The sequence below is a fragment of the Microcaecilia unicolor genome, chromosome 7 (assembly GCF_901765095.1).
Source record: "Microcaecilia unicolor chromosome 7, aMicUni1.1, whole genome shotgun sequence".
Taxonomy (NCBI): Eukaryota; Metazoa; Chordata; class Amphibia; order Gymnophiona; family Siphonopidae; genus Microcaecilia; species Microcaecilia unicolor.
The window spans coordinates 26,622,752-26,645,526 of record NC_044037.1 but is presented as its reverse complement, the minus strand read 5'-3'; the positions used below and the strand labels follow the sequence as shown (position 1 = coordinate 26,645,526).

Genomic DNA, 22,775 nt, shown 5'->3' with positions numbered 1-22,775 from the left:
GAAATTTGGAAAGACGATTAATACTGAAAGAGCAGAAGTTGATCTATAACTGGAACACAGTCGAGCCCTGTGAGTTAAATAAAGAAATTGATTGGCCGCTGTTAATGGCTATGTAAAAGGGAGGGGGTAGAGAGACAACCCAACCGTGAATTTCAGGAAATGAGGTAAAGACACCGGATGCTGAAGGGAATAATTACAGGAGAGCAGTTATTAAAGGAAAATAACTGTCTGGACCTACATCATATTTATGATCCCTGCATGATAACTTTTATGCAAGATTTCTAAGGGTCAAAGTTCTGCTGTATCATTTTTTCATATTTCCATAGCATTTGACACAATTGACCACTAGGACCTGTGTAAGGGTATTGGACGCCATATTTCCCACCCCCTTCCCCTTCCAGAGCCAGCAGCACCCTAAGCAAATCTTCAGCTTTGCTCTCCCACCAATTAACCTTTAAGGCCCCCTTTCTTTCCATCCCAAGCCCATCAATCATGACTACCTCAACACCAACCCTCCCAGAATAATCTGGTAAATGTGCTGTATGACAAGAGTTCACACTCCCTGCAGGTAAAAGCACACACTGATGGTTCATTGCAATTGTGTAGTGGTCAGGAACCTATTGTTTTCCTCTGACTGCAGCTGCTTTCTGACTCCTCCCAGAAGCTTCTACCCTTAGATGACTGCCTAATCTTGCATAGTGGTTGTGCCAGCACTGCCCCCTTCAATTACCTTTCAGTCCCCTTACTTCCCACCCTCTCTCCCCCAGGGCCGCCGAGAGACTGGGCCGGGCCCCCCCCTGAGATCATCGCCGCCGCCCCCCCCCAGGCCGCCATGCCTCAGCCCCACCTGTCCCCCTCTGTCCACCACCGGGCCAGGCCCCCTGCATTGAAATCATCACAGCACCTCACCTGTCACCTCGCTCCGTGACTGAAAGCACAACCAGCAGCGGCAGATCGAATTTGCCTCCCTTTGGGCCTTCCCTCCCTGTGTCCCACCCTCGCAGAAGTTACATCAGACGAGGGAGAAACTCCCTTATATGGTGTATAGCCCCGCCCAGCGCATCCCAGGACACACTGGCAGGGCTAGGCGCCACCATTTTGCGGTGTCGCAGGAAGAGGAGGGAGGCAGGCTACCCTCCCTCCTCCAACACACAAGGTAGGGGGGACTGGACCACCAGGGACCCCTTGCTGGGGGACTAGGGGGGATGGACATCCAACAGATCTCCAGCCCTCCCTGAACCTGGGGGGGGATCGTCGGGGGTGGACCAGAGGTCCAGCAGACCTCCAGCCCCCCTGTCACTGGGGGGGGGGGGTTGTTGGTCACCCACTAGGCCACCAGGGACCCTTTGCAGGGGGAGTTAGGGGGGGCTGGAGAACCACCGGATCTCAAGCCCTCCCTGAACCTGGGGAGGGGATCGTCGGGGGGACCGGAGGTCCGCTGGACCTTCAGCCCCCATTGTTCAGGGCAGGGGTAGTTGGGGCCTGGAGGTCCCATGGACCTCCAGCCCCTGTGTTTGGCAGGTTTGGGCTCTTGATAGCTCAGACCTGTCAAACATGTGCGGGAGGATTGTGCTGAGCGCATGCTCAGGCACAATTCTCCCGCACTTCTACCCCATGATCAGAGATAATTGCGTGCCTAAATTTGCATGCAATTATCTCTGATCATAGGTCTAATAACACCCCGCACTGTTCCCGTGCTATTTTTGGAGCGCTGTTTGGCGCAGCGCAGGGTTTTGATCATCTGTCTGTGAATTTGTTTGGCTGTCAGGACCTATTGTTTTGCTTTGACCTGCTGTTCTTTGCTGCCTCTTAGAAGCTGCAAACCTAGGTGACTGCCTAGCCATGGCCTAAAGGTAAAACCGGCCTTCTTGACCACTCTTTTTTGCTATGGAGACTGCAAGAGCTGGCCCTGGTCTCGGAGATGCTGGAGTAGTTCTAGTCTTTCCTTACAGACAGAACGTTGGTTTGTGTTTGAAGTTCCTCAAAAGCTGGCATTGTACCTTATGCTATTTTTATAGAGAGAGAAAATTACAAATGTTGTAAAATTCTTGAAGCTTTGGATAGATAGATAGAGCAGAATATATTAGATAAATGTGAAAAATCCTAAAATCAAAGCTAAATGGAAGAAGTGCATTTAAGGCCATAATTGCATGGGCCATACCCATATTTATATACACTGCTGGTAGAGTAGATTGGACACAGTTAGACCAAGATAACTTAGACCAAAAAACTAGGAAATTGATGACAAGGCACCAAACCCTCAATCAACATAGTGATGTAGAAAGGCTTTAACTCCGACAAAAGGAAGGTGAACAGGTTTTATTACAGATGAAACAAACCATTGAAGAAGAAAAAAGGGGTCTAAATGAATGACTTCCACAGCCAAGAAAAACTAATAAAAATTATTCAGAGCAATGGAAAAAAAGTAGAATATAAGAAGAAGTGAATTAGATCAAGAAAGAAAACTAAAAGAAAACGCCCTTACATGGGTACTATCCAAACAGCGTTGATGGAAGTTACTCCTGGAGGAATTCTGCACTACTGCACAGCACAAAATTTGTGCAGAATTCTCCACCCCCCGCGGTACACATAGAATTCTGCACAGAAGCTGCCATCGGGTCTGTCCTCAGTCTCGCTCCCCCTCCCCCACAGATATCGTGTGACAGGAGGGTCACTTCCTCCTTCTCTGCCTGCTTACACCCAGCTGTTTAGGAGGCTCACATGGTTCACCCAAACACTACAGTGTAAACTGGCAGAGGAGGAGGAAGTGACCCGAAGTGCAGTGGTCCACTTCCTCCTCCTCCTGCCCTGCGATCTCTGTGAAGGAGGGGAGAGAACAGCTGATTAAGAGTGTTCCATGAAGGGGGTGGGGGGGACAGAGCATGCCATGGAAGAGGGACATTATGCCATAGGGATGGGGGAGGCAGAGCAAGGTGAGAGTGTGCTATGGGGAGGATGGAAGGAGGGGGCAGAGCAAGATGAGCGTGTGTCATGGAGATTTGGGGGGGAGAGGCAGAGTATACCATGGGAATTAGAGGGGGGCAGAGAAAGCAGAAAGTGTGCCACTGGTGTGGGTAGAGATCAAGCTTGAGGATGTACCTTGGGGGAGGGTGGGGGGGGGGAGATACAATGATAGCTGGGGAGAGGAAGAGAAAGAATGAGAGGTGGGGTGTTTCTGGGGGAAGGGAGAATGCAAGATGAGGGTATTGCATGTGAGAGAAGACTTTGGAGGCAGACAGAATTAGGGGTCTTGCTGGGAGTTAGAGGGAGACAGAACTGCAGTTGGAGAGAGAGATGGAATGGGTAAAGCTAGAGCCTGAGGAGGGAAAAGGCAGGAGGGAATTTCAGGCCTCAGGATGGAGAAATTTTGTGTAAAAACTCTACAAATAATCAATGCAGAATTTTGCAAACTTTTTAAATATTGTGCACAGAATTTTCAAACATTTTGTGCAGAATTCCCCCAGGGGTAGGAAGTGTAGACAAAAGAGAAACGTGTCAAAGGCTACAAAGTGGATCATTAAAAAAAAAAGAAAGTGAGGTTGCCGCACAACAGCAAGCCATACAAACAAATGTTTTGACAGCAAAAATAGAAGACATTAGTGAATGCAGCTATGTAAAGAAAAAGATGAAACGCTGGATCATGTCATTATATGCTTGTAGTAAAATTGCTCAGGCTGAGTATAGGAAACATAACGATAATGTTGCTCAAATTATACACGGGCACTTAAGCAAAAAATATGGCTTTCAAGTTTGTAAAAATTATTGGGAAAACATAATCAAGGGAAAAGTCATAGAAAATGAGAACGTAACGATTTTATGGGACTTTAAAATTCAGACGGACTATAATTCGGAATATAATTCAACAGATATAAAGATAATAGAACAAAGTTTGCATGGTTCATAGAGATATCTATCCCAGGAGATAGTACAGTGCAAGAGAAAGAACTTGAAAAAGTCACAGAACACTGGAACCTACAAATTGAAATGAAAAGACCAGTGGCGTAGCCACAGGTGGGCCTGGGTGGGCCAGGGCCCACCCACTTAGGGCTCAGACCCACCCAACAGTAGTACATGTTTAGCGGTAGCTGGTGGGGATCCCAAGCTCTGCCAGCTGAAGACTTCCCTCTGATGGTAACTAAAAAGGTGCTCTCCACGATACTAGTACCTGCGAATGCGCAGTTTTCAGCACATGCCTGCTGCAGATTGACAAGGTGGAACGAAGCATTTGCTCACCAGCTATTTTTTTTGTGTGTGGGGGGGGGGGGGGGGGAACACTTGGTGCCCACCCACTTCTTGCCAAGGCCCACCCAAAATCTGCTCTCTGGCTACGCCCCTGGAAAAGACTAAAGAAGAAAGTTATCAAAGGGCGATTTAAGTCAAACTTCTGCTGCACTGTAATTTACTGAGGGAATCGCCAACCTGTGGGAGCTCAGTACCGCAGGTTACTGACTCCCATGGCACAACAATAAAGCAACTTTGTGATCAACCTTGCAAACAGTGTTATCGTTTCATTCCAAGAGCATCGGGCTTCAAAGTGACATCCCAATGTTCCGTGGCACTTCCTAAGGTGGCCAGCCCTTACACTGCTATTATAAGGGACGCCAACACCATTTTGAACTCAGCACTGCAAGGGCAGGGAATGACTTGCAATCACTCCTGCCCAACCCCACTAGACTCCAGACTCCAGGATACATCAAGGTAGGCCTGGGGGAGGGACTAAGGGATGAGGAAGCTTGCTGATTGGGGAGGCTTCCGGAGAGGGCTTTGAATTGGGGGGGGGGCTTCTGGAGGGTGTGATTTAATTGTGGGGTTTCCAGTGAGCATGGAGCCTTCCAGGTGGGGGATGATATTTGGGGACACTTCAGGAGGTAGAGATCCTGATTGGGGAGTATCAGGGGAGGGGGGAACTCAATGCCTGTTTGGCCAGCCCTTTTAAGAAGTGGGGCCAGGCACATCAGGATGCTGCTTTTTTACCCAGTGCTCCCGGGATAGAAAAATAAGCTCAGCTTTATGCTGGAAGTGCTTTTCTTGTATCAAGCCGAGTTATTGAATTTGCATACTAATGAGCTATTTAGATGTATTTGCATGTTTTGTATCTCATTATATAACCTGCAGTAACTGAAAATACCATGTGTTAAGAGTAATATAACTTGTATTCATGGCAGTTAAAGACTTTCATTCCCTTTTACAGGCCTAAGGGGCCCATTTACTAAGCCACGTGGAGGGGCATAATCGAATGGGGATGACCATTTCTAAGGGCGCCCATCTCTAAGGACATCCCGGCGAAGGGACGGGGCGGCCATCTTTCGTTTCGATAATACGGTCGGGGACGTCCAAATCTCAACATTTAGGTCGACCTTAGAGATGGTCGACCTAAATGTTGAGATGGTCGACCTTAGAGATGGTCGTCCCCGGTTTTCGGCCATAATGGAAACTGAGGACGCCCATCTCAAAAATGACCAAATCCAAGCCCTTTGGTCATGGAAGGAGCCAGCATTCGTAGTGCACTGGTACCCCTCACATACCAGGACACCAACCGAGTGCATAGCTCCCTTACCTTCGGTGCTGAGCCCCTCAACACCCCCCCAAAACCCACTCCCCACAACTGTACACCACTATATAGCCCTAAGGGGTAAAGGGGGGCACCTACATGTGGGTACAGTGGGTTTCGGGTGGGTTTTGAAGGGCTCACATTTACCAGCACAAGTGTAACAGGTAGGGGGGGATGGGCCTCGGTCCACCTGCCTGAAGTGCAGTGCACCAACTAAAACTGCTCCAGAGACATGCATACTGCTGTCAGGGAGCTTGTTTTGTTAGGGAGCTTGGTATGACATTTGAGGCTGGCATAGAGGCTGGCAAAAAAATTAAAAAAAAATTTTTTTTAGGGTGGGAGGGAGTTGGTGATCACTGGGGGGAGTAAGGGGAGGTCATCCCCGATTCCCTCCGGTGGTCATCTGGTCAGTTTGGGCACCTTTTTGAGGCTTCGTCGTGAAAAAAATGGACCAAGTAAAGTCGACCAAATGGTCGTCAGGGATGCCTGTCTTTTTTCCATTATCAGCCGAGACGTCCATGTTTTAAGCACGCCCCAGTCCCGCCTTTGCTACGCCTCCGACACGCCTCCATGAATTTTGGTCATCCCCGTGACGGACTGCAGTTGAGGGCGCCCAAAATCGGCTTTTGATTATGCTGATTTGGGCGACCCTGAGAGAAGGATGCCTATCTCCCAATTTGTGTCAGAAGATGGGCGCTTCTCTCTCGAAAATGCCCCTGATGGGCTCCTATGCGCGCCCAACATGCATCAATTTTGAGTTACCACCTGACTACCGCATGGTCCTTGCAGTAATTTCATGTTTGACATGCATCCGCTAGGCACACCAGAAAATGTTTTTATTTTCTGGCACATGGGCAGTAATTGGGCGCTAATCTGCATCCTGTGCTCATAGACAATTACCACCGAGTTACCGCATGAGTCTTTACCACTAGGTCAAGGGCTGGCGGTAAGGTCTCAGACCCAAAGTGGACACGCGGCAATTTTCATTTTGCCACACATCCATTTTCAGCAAAAATAAGAGGCATTTTTTACAGGTGCGCTGAAAAATGATTCTGCACGTGCCCAAAACACACGTCTACACTACTGCAGGCCATTTTTCAATATGCCTTTGTAAAAGGGCCCCTAAACCTTTTGGTTACTTGATCCTCAAACTACACATAAACATGGACATCAGTTGGATATGGTTGTGTTTTCAAGTACGTCATGTGAGGATCTGAGTATCTGTCTCTCAGATCTGGTATGGGCAGAATCTGTATAGTCGGATCATTTCTTATACAATTTTACTCTCAACTAGAGAAAAGTTCAGAAGCATACTACTCGACTTCAGCAATCTTATTCTGCTAGAGGACAGATAGATAATGTGGGTTTTTTTGGTCCAGTTATAATCATCAAGAACCTTCTAGATTTTTTTAGATCATTGGCAGAGGGTAAATGTTGAATTTCTGGATCAAATAGCACTGGTCTGTAACAGATCAAAGTGATTTCACACCTCAGACAAGTAGTTTGATGGGGAACTTCTAGAACTGAAACTGTGTTGTCGCCAGATAGAGAGAGACACTGGAATAAAGATAGATCAGAAGTGGCACGTGGTGAATGGAAATCAACAATGCAGGTTTATAAACTGGCACTAAGAAATTAGAGAAGAAATTATTATTCTAAGTTAATTGGGGAAGATGTTACCAATGTGAAATCTTTATTTACTCCGGTGCATAACCTTATAGACCCAAGTAATTGTCTGGGTCATTATCAGAAGGATAGGCCATCTGTTGAACAGTTGACACACTTTTTTCGTCAAAAATTGTTATCGTGTAGACAGTCCTTAGTAGGACCATTAGACATGATTGTAGCAGAATTCGTACCTGTCAGACATGATGGGATCCCACTTGATAGAGTCTGCTCTCAGTTTTTTCCTTTAGAGGGACAATTGTTAGATGTACTTTATAACAATATGTAAAATCACATTGCTGGTTAAGACAGCTGTCCTCCAAAATTGATGCAATCAGCTTCACTAAAATTTAAACAACAACTTTTGGTTGGATAGAACATTGTCTAACAATAGGCAAATTTCCCTCTGAGTTAGGGGATAGACTTATAACCCCCATTCTGAAAAGCACCAAGGACCCAGTGGGGATGGTTTTAAATTATAGGCCTATTGCCCCAATACCACTATTTATTAAAATAATAGAGGGGTCTGTTGCTTCTCAATTAGCTCATTTTACTCAATCGGGATTCCATTCAAATTTTAGTACAGAAACCGTTATCTGATCTTAGCAGGAGGAAATCCAGAAAGAAAACATTGCGAGCCTGGTACTAAGAACGACTAAGGGGGAGCCCTTGACACCTTGACGCCTTTTAGGGCGAAACATGCATGTCGGGCATTGTTGAACCCCTGGTCTGACCGTTCAGTGCAAGTTAAGTATTGCTTATAAGTAACTTAGAGATTAAAAAGTAAAATGAACAGTTAAATAAGTAAATGAAGAAACAGTTTAATAAAATATTATCGCCAGTGAGGATTTGGGTGCTGTTGAATGTCCAATAAAAGAGTGAAGTTGGTCATGTGCACTGCTGAGGCGATAAAAAACATATGAATGATTTCTATATGATATATGGTTAAGGTGGAGGTTAAAACCATATATGAGCCTTGTTAGGGGAGTAGTTACCATAATTATACTTAACACTCCACTCTCATCTCTCCCTACATTCCTCCCCGTGAACTCCGCTCACTGGACAAATCTCTCTTGTCGTCCCCCTTCTCCTCCACTGCTAACTCCAGGCTTCGTTCCTTTTCTCTCACGGCACCTTATGCCTGGAATAGACGTCCTGGACCTATACGTCTAGTTCCATCTCTACCTGTTTTCAAATCTATGCTGAAAACCCACCTTTTCACTGCTGCTTTTAGCTCCTGGCCACTACTCAATTGTCCCTTCCTTCCTTCTCACCCATTACTTCCCTCACCCGTAACTGTCTTGTCTGTCTGTATTATTTAGATTGTAAGCTCTTTTGAGCAGGGGCTGTCTCTTTGTGTCATGTGTTTAGTGCTGCGTGCGTCTGGTAGCACTATACAAATGCTAATAATAATAATTATGCTACAACATCAAGCTGCTATCCTGGAACAGAGACATTAATAGGTAATTCTGTAACCCAGGCACTCACATTTTCGAGGATGTTACAAGCGTAAATGTTTACAATACTGGCATTTACATCCGTATGTGTGCACCTAGGTATGTAAGCTTATGTTTAGTTATTCCACACTTGATATACAACCTTTCTGTAGATACAGTCAAAGTGGTCTACATGTACTATTTTTTGCAGGTACTTTTCTGTCCCTAGTAGGCTCACAATAAGTTATTTGTACTTGCGGCAATAGAAGGTTAAGTGTCATGCCAAGGGTCACCCTAAGCTGCAGTGGAAATTGATCCCAGATCCCCCAGGTCTGAAGCCCACTGCACTAACCATTAGGCCACTCCTATGCAAATAAATTAACTTACATAGCATGTATTTGCAAGGGGGATATAGGCAGGGGCGGAGCCTGGGTAAGACATAGGCAGGGCTCCCACTTATGTGATAACATACAGAATACTGTAAGTTGCAGATAGTCCTGCTTTTGTTAACTTGTAATTAATACCCAGTTGTGTTAGTATGCTATAAAGGAAAGTAAGTGCTTACTTTCCTTTACAGAATAGGCTCTACTTTGTGTCCTCTGGGCTCCTCATAGGGGGCAAGTCTATAACTGGATGCTTCTATACTGCAACATTCAAGATTCACGTTTAATAAGGCTTGATATACCTCCTAATGAGGAGCCTTTCTAGGTAGTTTACAATAATATAGCAAGGTAATTATAAGGTTAGAAAGAAAATACATCTGGGGATGGGAAAGAGAAGAGTAAAATAAAGATTACCAATGTCCATTCAAGTCCATCTGCCAAGTAGGCAGCAAGAAGGCAGGTTACTTATCATATGCATCCTTAAACTGGAAGATCTTGAGGCCTGATTTAAATTTAGCATGGGATTCTTCTAACTGGAGAGATAAAGGTAACGTAGGACACAGGCTTGTTTTCGAAAGAGAAGGGGGGGGGGGTTGGGGGCTCAGCACACAAGGTAAGGGAGCTATGCACCTGGAAGCAATTTGTGAAGTCCACTGCAGTGCCCCCTAGGGTGCCCGGTTGGTGTCCTGGCATGTCAGGGGGACCAGTGCACTACGAATGCTGGCTCCTCCCATGACCAAATGGCTTGGAATTGGTTGTTTCTGAGATGGGCGTCCTTGGTTTCCATTATCGCTGAAAATCGGGGACGACCATCTCTAAGGTTGACCTAAATTGCGCGATTTGGGCGTAACCAACCGTATTATCAAAACGAAAGATGGACGCCCATCTTGTTTCGATAATATGGGTTTCCCCGCCCCTTCGCCGGGACGTCCTGCAAGGACGTCCTCAGGAAAACTTGGGCACCCCTTTCGATTATGCCCCTCCACATATATCTGTGCCTCCAACCTTTCCTCTGTGAATTTTTGACTGTACGAGATATGAAAAACAGGCTGCAAAGTAGTTGGGCATTACAGCTGTTTTTGAAGAGTGGCCTAATGGTTAGTGTAGCAGGCTTTGATCCTGGCAATCTGGGTTTGATTCCCATACAGCTCCTTGTGATGCAAGTCACTGAACCCTCCATTGCCCCAGGTACAATGTGAGCTCTCTAGAGGCAGAGAAAATACCTGCATATAATGTGTACAGCTCTGTGTATGTCTAGTAGCATTATAGAAATGATTAGTAGCAGTAGTGGAAACCATCCAGGCTGTTAACCGTACAAAATTATAACCGCAAAGAATATGCATATCAAATGTCTTCCCGAGGGGGATGGTGTGGTGGAGATGAAAACAGTAATAGAATTCAAAAATGTGTAGGATAAACATCAAGGTATCCTATTTAGAAGGAATGAATCAATAGAAGCTTAGTGGTGATTAGATGGCAACACCGGTAATTGGAAAACAAAGCCAATGCTGGGCAGACTTCTATGGTCTGTGCCCTGATTGTGGCTGGATAGATTTAGATGGGCTGGAGTGGGTCTTCAATAACTACTTCAGAAGTTTTAGAACAAGAACTGTGAAAGGCAGACTTCTACGATCATACCTTATGCTATGAGTTTACCTTGTTGGGCAGACTGGATGGACCGTACAGGTCTTTATTTGCCATCATCTACTATGTTATGTATGTTAACTGTGTATGTAAGTTGCCTGTGCACATTGCACTTCTGACTTGTGCAGTGGCAAAATGTAGGGTACAACAGCGCACATACATTTGAAATGGAACAGTTTTACTCCCCCAGCTTCAATAGAGTGGAGGGAGTGGTCTAGAGGTTAGAGGACCTGCCTTGACATCCAGAGGTGCTTGGTTCAGTTCCCACTGCTTCTCCTTGTGATCTTGGGCAAGTCACTTAACCTTCCATTGCCTCAGGTACAAACTTAGATTATGAGCCCTCCAGGGAAATGCCCAATGTACCTCACCTTGAGCTACTACTGAAAAAGGTGTGAGTAAAATCCATATTAATAATAATAACACACACCGTAGGAAGTTCTCCTTGAAAGTCTGCATGATGTGAATGCTTTTAGCCAAGCAATTTACCTGTGTGAATGGCTTTGAAATTTGTTGTTCAACAGGTGGGGGAACATTCTTGCTGAGGGTTTTGAAAATTACACAGTCCTAAAGGACTTGCTGTTTCTTCATGCTATGTTTTTACACAGCTTCCTAATTCACAGTCATTTTTAAAGAGAGTATGTGTTAAGTGGGAAATATCAGGCCGATATTCAGCCTGTGGCAGTCAGTGATCTTACAAGTACTGACTGCTGCAAGTAGACCATGACCTGGATATTTGAGCGGATGCCCAGGAGGGAGTAGAAACCAAGAAAATGGTCAAGAGTCTGGCAGTTAAAATGTAAAACACTTGTACTTTGAGATATCACAAAAACAATCTTTGATTTATTAGTACACTAGTAAAAAAAAAGGGCCCGTTTCTTAACGCAATGAAACAGGCGCTAGCAACGTAATGAGTTCCTGCCATTAATGTTTCCACGGTTGTATTCTGAATATAATTGTTGTTTACATGTGTAAGATTTCTTTATATACAATAGGTTTTGTGTAAACTGTGTTACAATGTGGTAAACGTTTTCCTTGTTCAGGCCCTTCAATCAGTTTAACAATCACATCAGAAGAGCTCCTTACTCCTGAGAATGCAATGTACAGTTGCCCATGTGAGAGACTGAGAGTGACAGTGTGTTTTACAGACAGTGTAAGAGAGAAATACACAGAGTGATTGTGTGTGTGTGTGTGTGTGACAAAGTGATTAAATGTTTGTCTTCCCTTCCGTTCTGTGCATTTGCCTCCACTGATGTTCATACCTCCTTGTATATGATTGTTTGTTAGAGATTCAATCCACTCCACTTCCCTCCTCCAAGTTCCGTTCTGTCTGATTGGTTCTTCGTTGACAGTGAGAGCCAATGAAACACTGAACTACAGACTTACGAACCCTACACTGCCACAGTGCCACGGAGTCAGCTTCAGAATGTTGGAGGTGCTTTTTATTATATAGGATGATCATGTAACAATACATCCACTTTGGATTGCCAAAGCTCCCTCCCCAGTTGCACAACCACTCTCAGCATGCGCTCAATTCAAATTCCTCATACCAGTAATTAACAGATATCCCTTAACGAAAGCACATGACAACTTGTTCCACAGCATAGAGCAATATGTAGTCCAAAGATTTTAACAGTTCACCGTGAAACTTATCTTCACAAGAATTGCTTCAATGATGTGAAAAGAAAAAGTAAATGTCACCACATTCACTGCTTCCGGGTTATCCAGATCTCAAAACCATACGAGTGGCTTCCATATAATGCAAGTTCAACTGGTTCTGATGTCACTCCAGTTTAAATGTAATGCCAAGAAGTGCAGAGTGATGCCCTTGAAGTGCAGAAATACAAAAGAAATGTACTGGATAGGAGGGGAGAGATTGGTAAGCTCAGCTCAGGAGGGGGACCTTGGGGTGATGGTGTCTGAAGATCTCAATGTGACGAAACATTGCAACAAGGTGGTAGTCGCAGCAAGAAGGATGCTAGTTTGCATACAGAGGGGTATAACTAGTAGAAGAAAGGAGGTGTTGATGCCCCTTGTACACCAATAAAACTATTTTCTGATGCTAGGAAAGCACCTAATTGACTCAAAAATAAACACCTAACATTCTAAAGAACTAGAATCAGAAGCCCTAAATACATTACAGGAAATATTTGCTACAAACCTAACAGCAGCATGGGAAATAACTGAAGAGGACTGGAATACTCACTCAGAGGTCAATGTATTAAAATTAATGCAAGTTAATCTGCTTGTATTAATACAGTAGCCCATGAAGATATAAAACTGAATTTTACATCAATTTACCATTATTAAAGTTTGAGCATGAATATCAATATTATTGCAAAAACATATCGATATCTCTCTGAAGAAGATGCATCCAAACCAGTCAGCAGCGGGGGGACCTACTTGTTATACCATCACATGTGCCATGATTTTATCCGATCATGTTTATGTGGGGGCATAATCGAACGGGGCGCCCAGGTTTTCCTGAGGACGTCCGCACAGGACGTCCCGGCGAAAGGGCGGGGAAACCCGCATTATCAAAACAAGATGGGTGGCCATCTTTCGTTTCGATGATACAGTCGGGGACGCCCAAATCTCAACATTTAGGTCGACCTTAGAGATGGTCGTCCCCGGTTTTCGGCGATAATGGAAACCGAGGACGCCCATCTCAGAAACGACCAAATCCAAGCCATTTGGTTGTGGGAGGAGCCAGCATTCGTAGTGCACTGGTTCCCCTGACATGCCAGGACACCAACCGTGCACCCTAGGGGGCACTGCAGTGGACGTCACAAATTGCTCCCAGGTGCATAGCTCCCTTGCCTTGGGTGATGAGCCCCCCAAAGCCCACTCCCCACAACTGTACAACACTACCATAGCTCTTATGGGTAAAGGAGGGCACCTACATGTGGTTACAGTGGGTTTCGGGTGGGTTTTGAAGGGCTCACATTTACCACCACAAGTGTAACAGGTAGGGGGGGATGGGCCGGGGTCCGCCTGCCTGAAGTGCACTGCACCCACTAAAACTGCTCCAGGGACCTGCATACTGCTGTCATGGAGCTGGGTATGACATTTGACCTGGCATAGAGGCTGGCAAAAAATATTTTTAAAGTTTTTTTTTTTTAGGGTGGGAGGGGGTTGGTGACCACTGGGGGAGTAAGGGGAAGTCATCCCCGATTTCCTCCGGTGGTCATCTGGTCAGTTCGGGCACCTTTTTGAGGCTTGGTTGTAACAAAAAATGGACCAAGTAAAGTCGGCCAAGTGTTCATCAGGGACGCCCTTCTTTTTTCCATTATCGGCCTAGGACACCCATGTGTTAAGCCTGCCCCAGTCCCGCCTTCGCTACGCTTCCGACACGCCCCCCGTGAACTTTGGTCATCCCCGTGACGGAAAGCAGTTGAGGACGCCCAAAATCGGCTTTCGATTATGCCGATTTGGGCGACCCTGGGAGAAGGACGCCCATCTCCCGATTTGTGTCGAAAGATGGCCGCCCTTCTCTTTTGAAAATAAGCCTGCTGGTGATCCTCGGGAGATGTACAGCACAGCCTTAGCTGCCAGTTTCTATCTGACACTCTGCCGTTTGCTGATTCAAAACAGTGTCAGCTTTGTAACCCTTCTTTCTTCCACAAAACTAGACATATGTAAGCTAAGCACAGATCAGGATATAAAATGCAGCCTTTCATCTCGGTAGTCTCACTTTCCCTAGTATTGCTGTCATAGAAGCAAACATAGGTGAGCTAGGTCTTAAAGATCTCTCTTTTCTCTGGGTCACCTAGGTCATATGCCTTTCCATCCTGCTATGCTTCTCAGAGCAAGGGCAGGTAATGTATTCGAACTGCACTTTGAGTTTGACTGACTCCTTGATGCAAGCAACGCTGCTAGCATAAAATCTGCCCGCTCTGCTGTGCATGATGCACACTCCTAAATGCGATCCATCAAGAAATATGCTTCATTGCATTGCTTCTCTGTCCTAGTCAATGCTGGAATGGCTATTGCTAGAAATGAGATTTGTCCAAAACAGCATTTGTTTTGGTTTTTTTAAATAAGTTTCTTAGGAAGAAATTAATTATATACATGAAATTAAATTTAGCAGCAGAGAGAGAGATGAGGCGGGCTTATGCTGGGTAGCAAGGTACATTTTCTTTGCTGAGAAAATTGAATTTCAACTGGGGCTTTATATATTGGTGTTAAGTAAAAGTTCATCACTCTTGTCATTCATGGCTGTCGAGGCTTGAGTACATTACAGAAGCAGCAAGTTGGATGTACTATCTCAAACACCGCCCCAGTTCTGTAAGGGGAGCATCACTATCAATAAACAGAGACAAACAACAAACTCCTGAATATGTAGGGAGATATATCATTTCTAAGGAATTATCTAACAGCAATCCTTAGTCCAAAATTCACTCAATTTTGCTGGCAATAAGTACACTAACAGGAAACATTCCCATGCAAAGTTACTGGTCAGTGATCAGCAGGCAGTGGTCAGCAGTTTAAGTGCTGACATGCTGGCTAAGGGCTCCTTTTACTAAGCGGCGGTAAGCCCAATGCGGGCTTACCGCTCATTATACAGGAAGTACCGCCAGGCTGCCATAGCAGCCCGGCAGTACTTCCCACCCCAGCGAGCCGTCATTTCCGGAGTGTACTCGGCGGTAATCGGTCAGTGCCATGCGCTGCCCAGTTACCACCAGGTTAGCTCGGGAGCCCTTACTGCCATCTCAATGGGTGGCAGTAAGGACTCCCCCTCCCTCCGAATTGACCACGCGGCAAGTGTTTTACTTGCCGCATGGCCATTTCCTGTAGGAAAGTAAGACTTCCCTTTTACCAGCTGCAGTAAAAAGGGTCCTCGGCGCACGTGAAAAACACGTGCCGAAGCCAGCGCAGGCCCCCTTTTGCTGCAGTTTGGTAAAACACCAGCATTAAATATCTGGCTACTAGAGAGCTCATGTGGGTCCCAACCAATATTCAGCCAGGATCTGCATAAAACACTCTGACCCCTCTCCCCTCCCAACTCCCCCACCATAAGAGGACCCACCCCCAAACACCCACAGAAAAGGACCCCTCCCACATTCCAGCAGGCCCCACTCCCATACCTTCCTTTATATCCCTGGTGTTCTAGTGGGTAGTCTGCACAGGAGTGAACCCCACTTACTCCTGCTTCTAGAGGTCCTGGTTGCAAAGTGGCCACCACAATGTCTAGCATTAACAGGGCTTTTTTTGAGGGGGGTACTCAGGGGTACTGAGTACCGGCACCTTTTCCAGTGTCTGCTAAAACTGACCCATGGACCACAAGTTTTAATGAAAGAGCTCAGGCTCAAGACACCAATTCTGCCTTGTCATAGATTCTGTGACTAGTTGCAGGGGGCCTGGCAATTGTGGAGCGAGTCCCTCAGTGATCACCCCACCCCTGAAGGGTGGCCTGGCATTTGAGTACCGGCACCTTTTTTGCTAGAAAAATTGCACTGAGCATTAGTCTCATGGTACTACTGCTAAGGGTCAGCCTCTTGCAGTAGGACCATGAGAATACTACTAGAGGTCAGAGTGGCCATTTTGCATCTGGAATTGCCAGGAGAAGTTAGTGGGGTTTGTTCCTGTCCAGATGACCCACTAGTCCGCCAGGAATGTAAAAGTAGCCCGGGGTGGGGGGGTCTGCTGGGACATGAGAGGGGGGGCTTCACTTGGTGGTGGGCCCAGTGGGGGCCTTTTCTAAAAGGATTCAGGAGAAGAAGTTCTATTTTGGTGTGAGGGAGTCGGGAGGAGGTTATACAGATGTATAGTATCTTTAGTTTGGAGAGACGAAAAGTAGCTGAGGTATGAAGAAGTCCCAAAGCTGGCTGAAAATTGCAACAACATTCACCACTTAGATAAATCCAAGCTTGAAGCCTCGGGCTAATTTCAGCAAGTATGCAGCAGAGGAATGAACATGCCAGAACAGCATAAACTTCAGTGCCACAGATCCATAGTGTTTTGCAGTAGAATTCATGTTAGTTTGCTTCTGGCCTCATATTGTCCTACAAGCTACAGAATCAGACTATTGACTGAGCACTGTTAGGACAAATTTCAATAAGCCCCCAAAACTGAATCAATTTGTTAAAAAAAAAATAAACATAAACTTTAGATGTCCAGATACTTTAAATCAAACATTAAAATATTAAATTGTCAAACAAGCAATTATTTAAAAACTTTTCAAGGTTTTATTGTAATTTTCATTGTCTCAGAGCTGTTTTCATCATTGATGTTGCTCAACTGGGGTTGACTTCTACGGTCTACGCCCTGATCGTGACTGAATAGATAGGGATGGGCTGGAGTGTAAATTTTAAGGGGCTTCGATGTTAGCTTCAGAACTTAGTACAAGAACAGTACTGGGCAGACTTCTACGGTCTGTGCCCTGAGAAAAGCAAGGACAAATCAAACTCAGGTATACATATAAAGCATCACATACCATGTAAAATGAGTTTATCTTGTTGGGCAGACTGGATGGACCGTACAGGTCTTTATCTGCCATCATTTACTATGTTACTCTTTGGGGTTGTACATGGAATGTTGCTACTAATTGGGATTCCGGAATCTTGTAACTCTTTAGGATTCCAGAATCTTCAGACCTTTTAGTACAGGAACAGTGCTGGGTAGACTTCTACAGTCTGTGCCCTGAGAATGGCAAGGACAAATCAAACTCGGGTATACATATAAAGTATCGCATACCATGTAAAATGAGTTTATCTTGTTGGGCAGACAGGATGGACCGTACAGGTCTTTATCTACCGTCATTTACTATGTTACTATGTTAACCAATTCCCTGAGGCACAACACTGGTAGCATGCCTTTCCTCGGACTGAAATTCATTTACCACAAATGCTTTGTTGCCTTTATTTCTGACCCAGTCTGTTCTGCCCCCTTATTCATGGATGCAGGATGTATTGTTATGCATATGTTGTATGAGTATTATTTGTGTTCAATTGCATTGTCTTGTGTATAGGTGGCACCTGTTTTGTAGGTGGAAAGGGCTCATGCACTAATCCTGCACTAATCAGTTAGCCTTCAGCAATGTCCATGTGGTAACCGATTAACATAGCCGTTCCCACGCTCAGCTTCCAAACACACTCCCGGTACTAAAAAATAAAAAAAACAATTTTAGCGTGTGGGTAGTGAGCACCGATTCCAAAACCACCACTGCAGGAAGCCTGAGTGCAGCCTGCAGTGGTGCATTTAAACCTGCGGTAAGCATGCATTAGTGCTTACCACAGGTTAGTAAAAGGGCCCCTAAGATTGTTTCTGAGGCAATGGAGAGTTAAGGGGTCCTTTTACAAAGGCGCGCTGAAAATGGCCTGCTGTAGTGTAGGCGCAGGTTTTGGGTGCATGCAGAATCATTTTTCAGCGCACCTGTAAAAAAGGCCGAAAATGGACATGTGGCAAAATCAAAATTTTGGGGTTTTGGACCTTACTGCCAGCCATAGAACTAGCGGTAAAGAATTTGGGCGGTAAGGACCTACGCGTGTCAGATGCCACTAGGCGTGCATCCGCTATGCGTGCCAGAAAATAATAAATATTTTTCAGATGCGCATAGCGGATGCACACCAAAAATGAAATTATCGCAAGAGCCACGCAGTAGTTGGGCGGTAAGTCCATTTTGGCATGTGTTGGGCATGCGTAGGCGCCTACGCAGCTTAGTAAAAGGGGCCGTAAGTGATTTGCCCAAAAATCAAAGGTAGTGATAGTGGCATTTCGAGCTGGACTTGAACTGTAACCATTAGGCCTGCTCCTCCACTAGGTTCCAGATCCAGATATGCCCTTGAGTCAGGGTTGACTCCTGGTGACCACACAGTGAAGGACCGACCCCCCCCCCCCCCCCCCCCACCATGATTTTCTTGGCATAACATAGGAGCGATTTGCCATTGTCTTCTTCCTAGGCATGGAGGGTTAATTGATTTGCCCCAATGCCACAAGGAGCCACTATGAGCTTCGAACCCGGACTTTCTGGCTCCCGACCCACTAACCGCTAGACTACTCCTCCACTTGTTCATACAGTCGTTTTTTACTCTACCTTTTCAGCTACATTATTGTGGGGCTTTTTTTTAAGTCCGCACCTTTTTCTGTGCAGAGGAGGACAATTTTCAATTTATTCAGGTAAATAGTTTAGGAATGAACCAAACTATTAGGTATTGAGAGGTTAACCTTTGATGGGGCCATCCCTTTTAAACCTCATCCAATAATGGATCCCAGTTCACATAGCACATTAGGGAAAGGTGAGAAAGGGAAAATATGTTTAAATCTTTTTATTAAGATTATCAAGGATTATACATGTCCAAGATTGCCAACAGATAAAAACGAAAAGACTTATACATCAAATAGCTACCCAGCATCTATTGAAGAATGGTTTCTTTTGTTAACACCCCCCCCCCCCCCCATACTAACCAAGCAATCATCTATCCAGTCTCATAACTACTGAAACAACAAGCAAACGTTATCATTAGTCCGTTGTATCCATAATGATCCCCCCACCCCTCCTCCCTCCTTTGCCCGCCCTCCCTCCCTCCCCTCCCTCTTTCTCTTCATCCTCTCTCCCTCAAAGTTCTGGGCTTGGGATCTGGTGTCACTTCTGTAGGATCGTTGAAGGTGCTATTGTTGTCTCGACGCTCCACTTCAATCTGTGTAGAATCCTCTGCCTGGTGTGGGGCTGAAGGGTAATCCAGTAGCGCTCCCACACCCTGCGAAATGCATTCCGCTCCTGTTCTGAATGAGCAGACTTAGCAAGTCCACACAGTTCCAGGTGTAACAATTCTGTCATCTTTGTTCTCCACAGTTCTCTTGTGGGTGCCTGAGTCTCTCTCCAGCTGAGCAAGATCACTTTCTTTCCAGTCAACACTGCCCTTCTGAGAAAGCCTATACATCCCGCTGGGATAGGTTTGGCAATAGCATATATGTCAAATAATATCAACGGGGTGTCTCCCACTTCCAGCATCGGCTGGTCTCTGCCAAGATTTGCATCCAAAATGTTCTAATCTGTGGGCACAGCCAGAACATATGGCCCAAAGTTGCCATTTGCTCTCCACATTTAGGGCAGTTCCCTGTTCCGAAACCCGCCCTCCGTGCTCTGGCTGGCACTATGTAGGCCCGCGTAGCAAACTTATACTGCTGCTCCCATTGTCTGGTAAATGCTGACCTATGCAGAATGGATAGCAGGTAGCTTTGTTTTTAAGTACATAGTAGTATTTAATAGCAGTGGAGACATATTTGTCAAGCATTTCATCCAGATCTTCTTCTATAGTGTTATAAATTGTGCTCTTGTCAGACCTGAAAATAAGTCGGTATTTTTCAATGGAAAAAAATTGGGTGAACTGGATCCATTTTTTTTACACTAGTGCAAAATTTAAGGTGCCTTTTACTAAGCTGCGGTAGGGCTGACGCCCGAGTAGCAAGTGCCAAATCGACACTACTACCGGGGTAACGTGGGCGCCCGGCAGGGGCGTAGCCAGACAACAGATTACGGGTGGGCCTAGGCAAGAAGTGGGTGGGCACCAAGTGTTCTCCCTCCCCCTCTAAGCACCACCCAAAAAATATCTCAGGTAGTCTGTACTACTACTACTACTACTACTTAACATTTCTAAAGCGCTACTAGGGTTACGCAGCGCTGTACAATTTAACATGGAAGGACAGTCCCTGCTCGAAGAGCTTACAATCTAAAAGACAAATGTACAGTTAACCTGAAAGGTCAGACAGATTGGGGCAACCTATATGTTCGAAAGGTTAGGTTCCGAATGCAGCATTGAAGAGGTGAGCTTTAAGCAAGGATTTGAAGATGGGTAGGGAGGGGGCTTGGCGTAGGGATTCAGGAAGATTGTTCCAGGTATAGGGTGAGGCAAGGCAAAATGAGCGGAGCCTGGAGTTGGCAATGGTGGAGAAGGGTACTGAGAGGCGGGATTTGTCTTGTGAGCGGAGGTTGCGGGCAGGAACATAGGGGGAGATGAGGGTAGAGAGGTGTTGAGGAGCAGCAGACCGGGTGCACTTGTAAGTAAGGAGGAGAAGCTTGAATTGGATGCGGTATCTGATCGGAAGCCAGTGAAGTGACTTGAGGAGAGGGATGATATGAGTATATAGGTTCTGGCGGAGTATAAGACGTGCGGCAGAGTTCTGAACAGATTGAAGTGGGGATAGATGGCTGAGTGGGAGGCCAGTGAGGAGCAAGTTGCAGTAGTCGAGGCGAGAGGTAATGAGAGCGTGGACGAGAGTTCGGGTGGTGTGCTCAGTGAGGAAAGGGTGAATTTTGTTGATGTTGAAAAGGAAGAAGCGACAGGTTTTGGCAGTCTGCTGGATATGCGCAGAGAAGGAGAGGGAGGAGTCGAAGATGACCCCGAGGTTGCGGGCAGATGAGACGGGGAGGATGAGGGTGCCATCAACTGAGATAGAGAGTGGGGGAAGAGGAGAAGTGGGCTTAGGTGGAAAGACGAGGAGCTCGGTCTTGGACATGTTCAGCTTCAGGTGGCGGTTGGACATCCAGGCAGCAATGTCGGATAGGCAGGCCGATACCTTGGCCTGGGTCTCTGAGGTGATGTCTGGTGTGGAGAGATAGAGCTGGGTGTCATCAGCATAGAGATGATACTGGAAGCCATGAGATGAGATCAGTGAGCCTAGGGAAGAGGTGTAGATAGAGAAGAAGGCATGCGCTGAAAACTGAGCATGCGCAGGTGCCGCTATCGTGGAGAGTAGCATTTTCATTACCATCAGGGGGAAGTCTTCAGCTGGCCGAGCTTGGCAGCCTCTGCTAAACTTGTGCTACTGTTGGGTGGGCTTGAGCCCTAAGTGGGTGGGCCCGGCCCACCCAGGCCCACCTGTGGCTACGCCACTGGCGCCCGGTGGTAATTCTGAAGTTGGCACATGCTGTTTCCCTTGGTAGAAAATAATTTTCTATTTTCTACCATAGGGGGCATTCCCAGCAGTAATTGGCGGTGCTGCCACATTAGCGCGTGCTGCCTGATTACCACATGAGAAGCGTGTGAGACCTTTCCGCCAAGTAAACAGGTGGTGTTAAGGGCTCAGGCAGTAAATAGCTGCATACTGCTTTTCATATTAGTACATGGCCATTTACTGCCCCATTAAAAAAGGCCTTTTTACCCGCCAGGGTAAAAAAATGTCCTAACATGCGCCAAGTTCACGTGTCCAAACTAGCAAGAGACTCCTAAATGCATTATCGCTCTGCATTAGTTGATATTACAATTTAGTGGAGGGAGCTTTTGAATTTTCCCGCCCCTTCGCCAGGATGTCCTGCGAGGACGTCCTCAGGAAAACTTGAGCGCCCCCCGTTCGATTATGCCCCTCCACGTCTAGTAAAAGTAAAAACTGTAATCCTGTATTGTACATTAACAGTAATGAGCTAGGTCATACCCAATAAGATTTGCCATTTAATTAATTGATTTTTTTGATGACGACCATGAATCTCAGCATACTGAAGAGCTGCCTCTCTTTGCATTGCTTTTCATGCAACTCTGCCTCTAATCTAGACCCCAGCAACATTTTATCTCTTTTAATATATAATTCATTTAGAAAAATACATTAAGATAGATTCATGCCTGGAGAAAGGCCATAGCATCACCAGAAAAGAAATTTTGCTGCAGAGCTCATTCTATACTGCAGAAACATAACAGCACACAGAGAAGCAATGAAGATGCTGGTAGATGTGGATGAGTAGCCTAGTGGTTAGTGCAGTGGAACATGGAATGTTGCTACTATTGGAGATTCTACATGGAATGTTGCTACTATTGGAGATTCTACATGGAATGTTGCTACTATTGAGATTCTGTCGCTACTATTTGAGATTCTACATGCATAGGCGGTCGGTGGCCCAACTGTTTGGGGAGGCTAAAGGGGCGGGGTTAGGGGTGGGGCCAGAGGCGGGGTTTATATCCATAATTGTCTGACAACGCTCATGTCTAATTCTACCATCATGATCTAGTCCCGTCCCTATAGGCTACGGGATCTTGCTTCTAGCCAGTTTCTCCCGTTTTTAATCCATTTCCATCTTCCTCCATGGCATTTTAAGCTGTCCCTTTTCTGTCACAACCTGGCCCCCACAGATACACCACACTCGGCATTTCTTTTCCACCTCACCAA

At 45.9% G+C, this 22,775-nt stretch overlaps 1 protein-coding gene and 1 long non-coding RNA gene across 3 annotated transcripts in view; both read left to right on the top strand.

Annotated features, from left to right (window-relative positions):
- GRIA3 (glutamate ionotropic receptor AMPA type subunit 3) overlaps positions 1-22,775 on the top strand; it is a 429,528-nt gene that overhangs the window by 132,141 nt on the left and 274,612 nt on the right. The window lies entirely within an intron of this gene.
- Positions 5,740-7,963, top strand: LOC115474037. Its single transcript, XR_003942799.1, has 3 exons — positions 5,740-5,750; positions 7,364-7,366; positions 7,877-7,963. It is a non-coding gene; the product is annotated as an uncharacterized LOC115474037 (long non-coding RNA).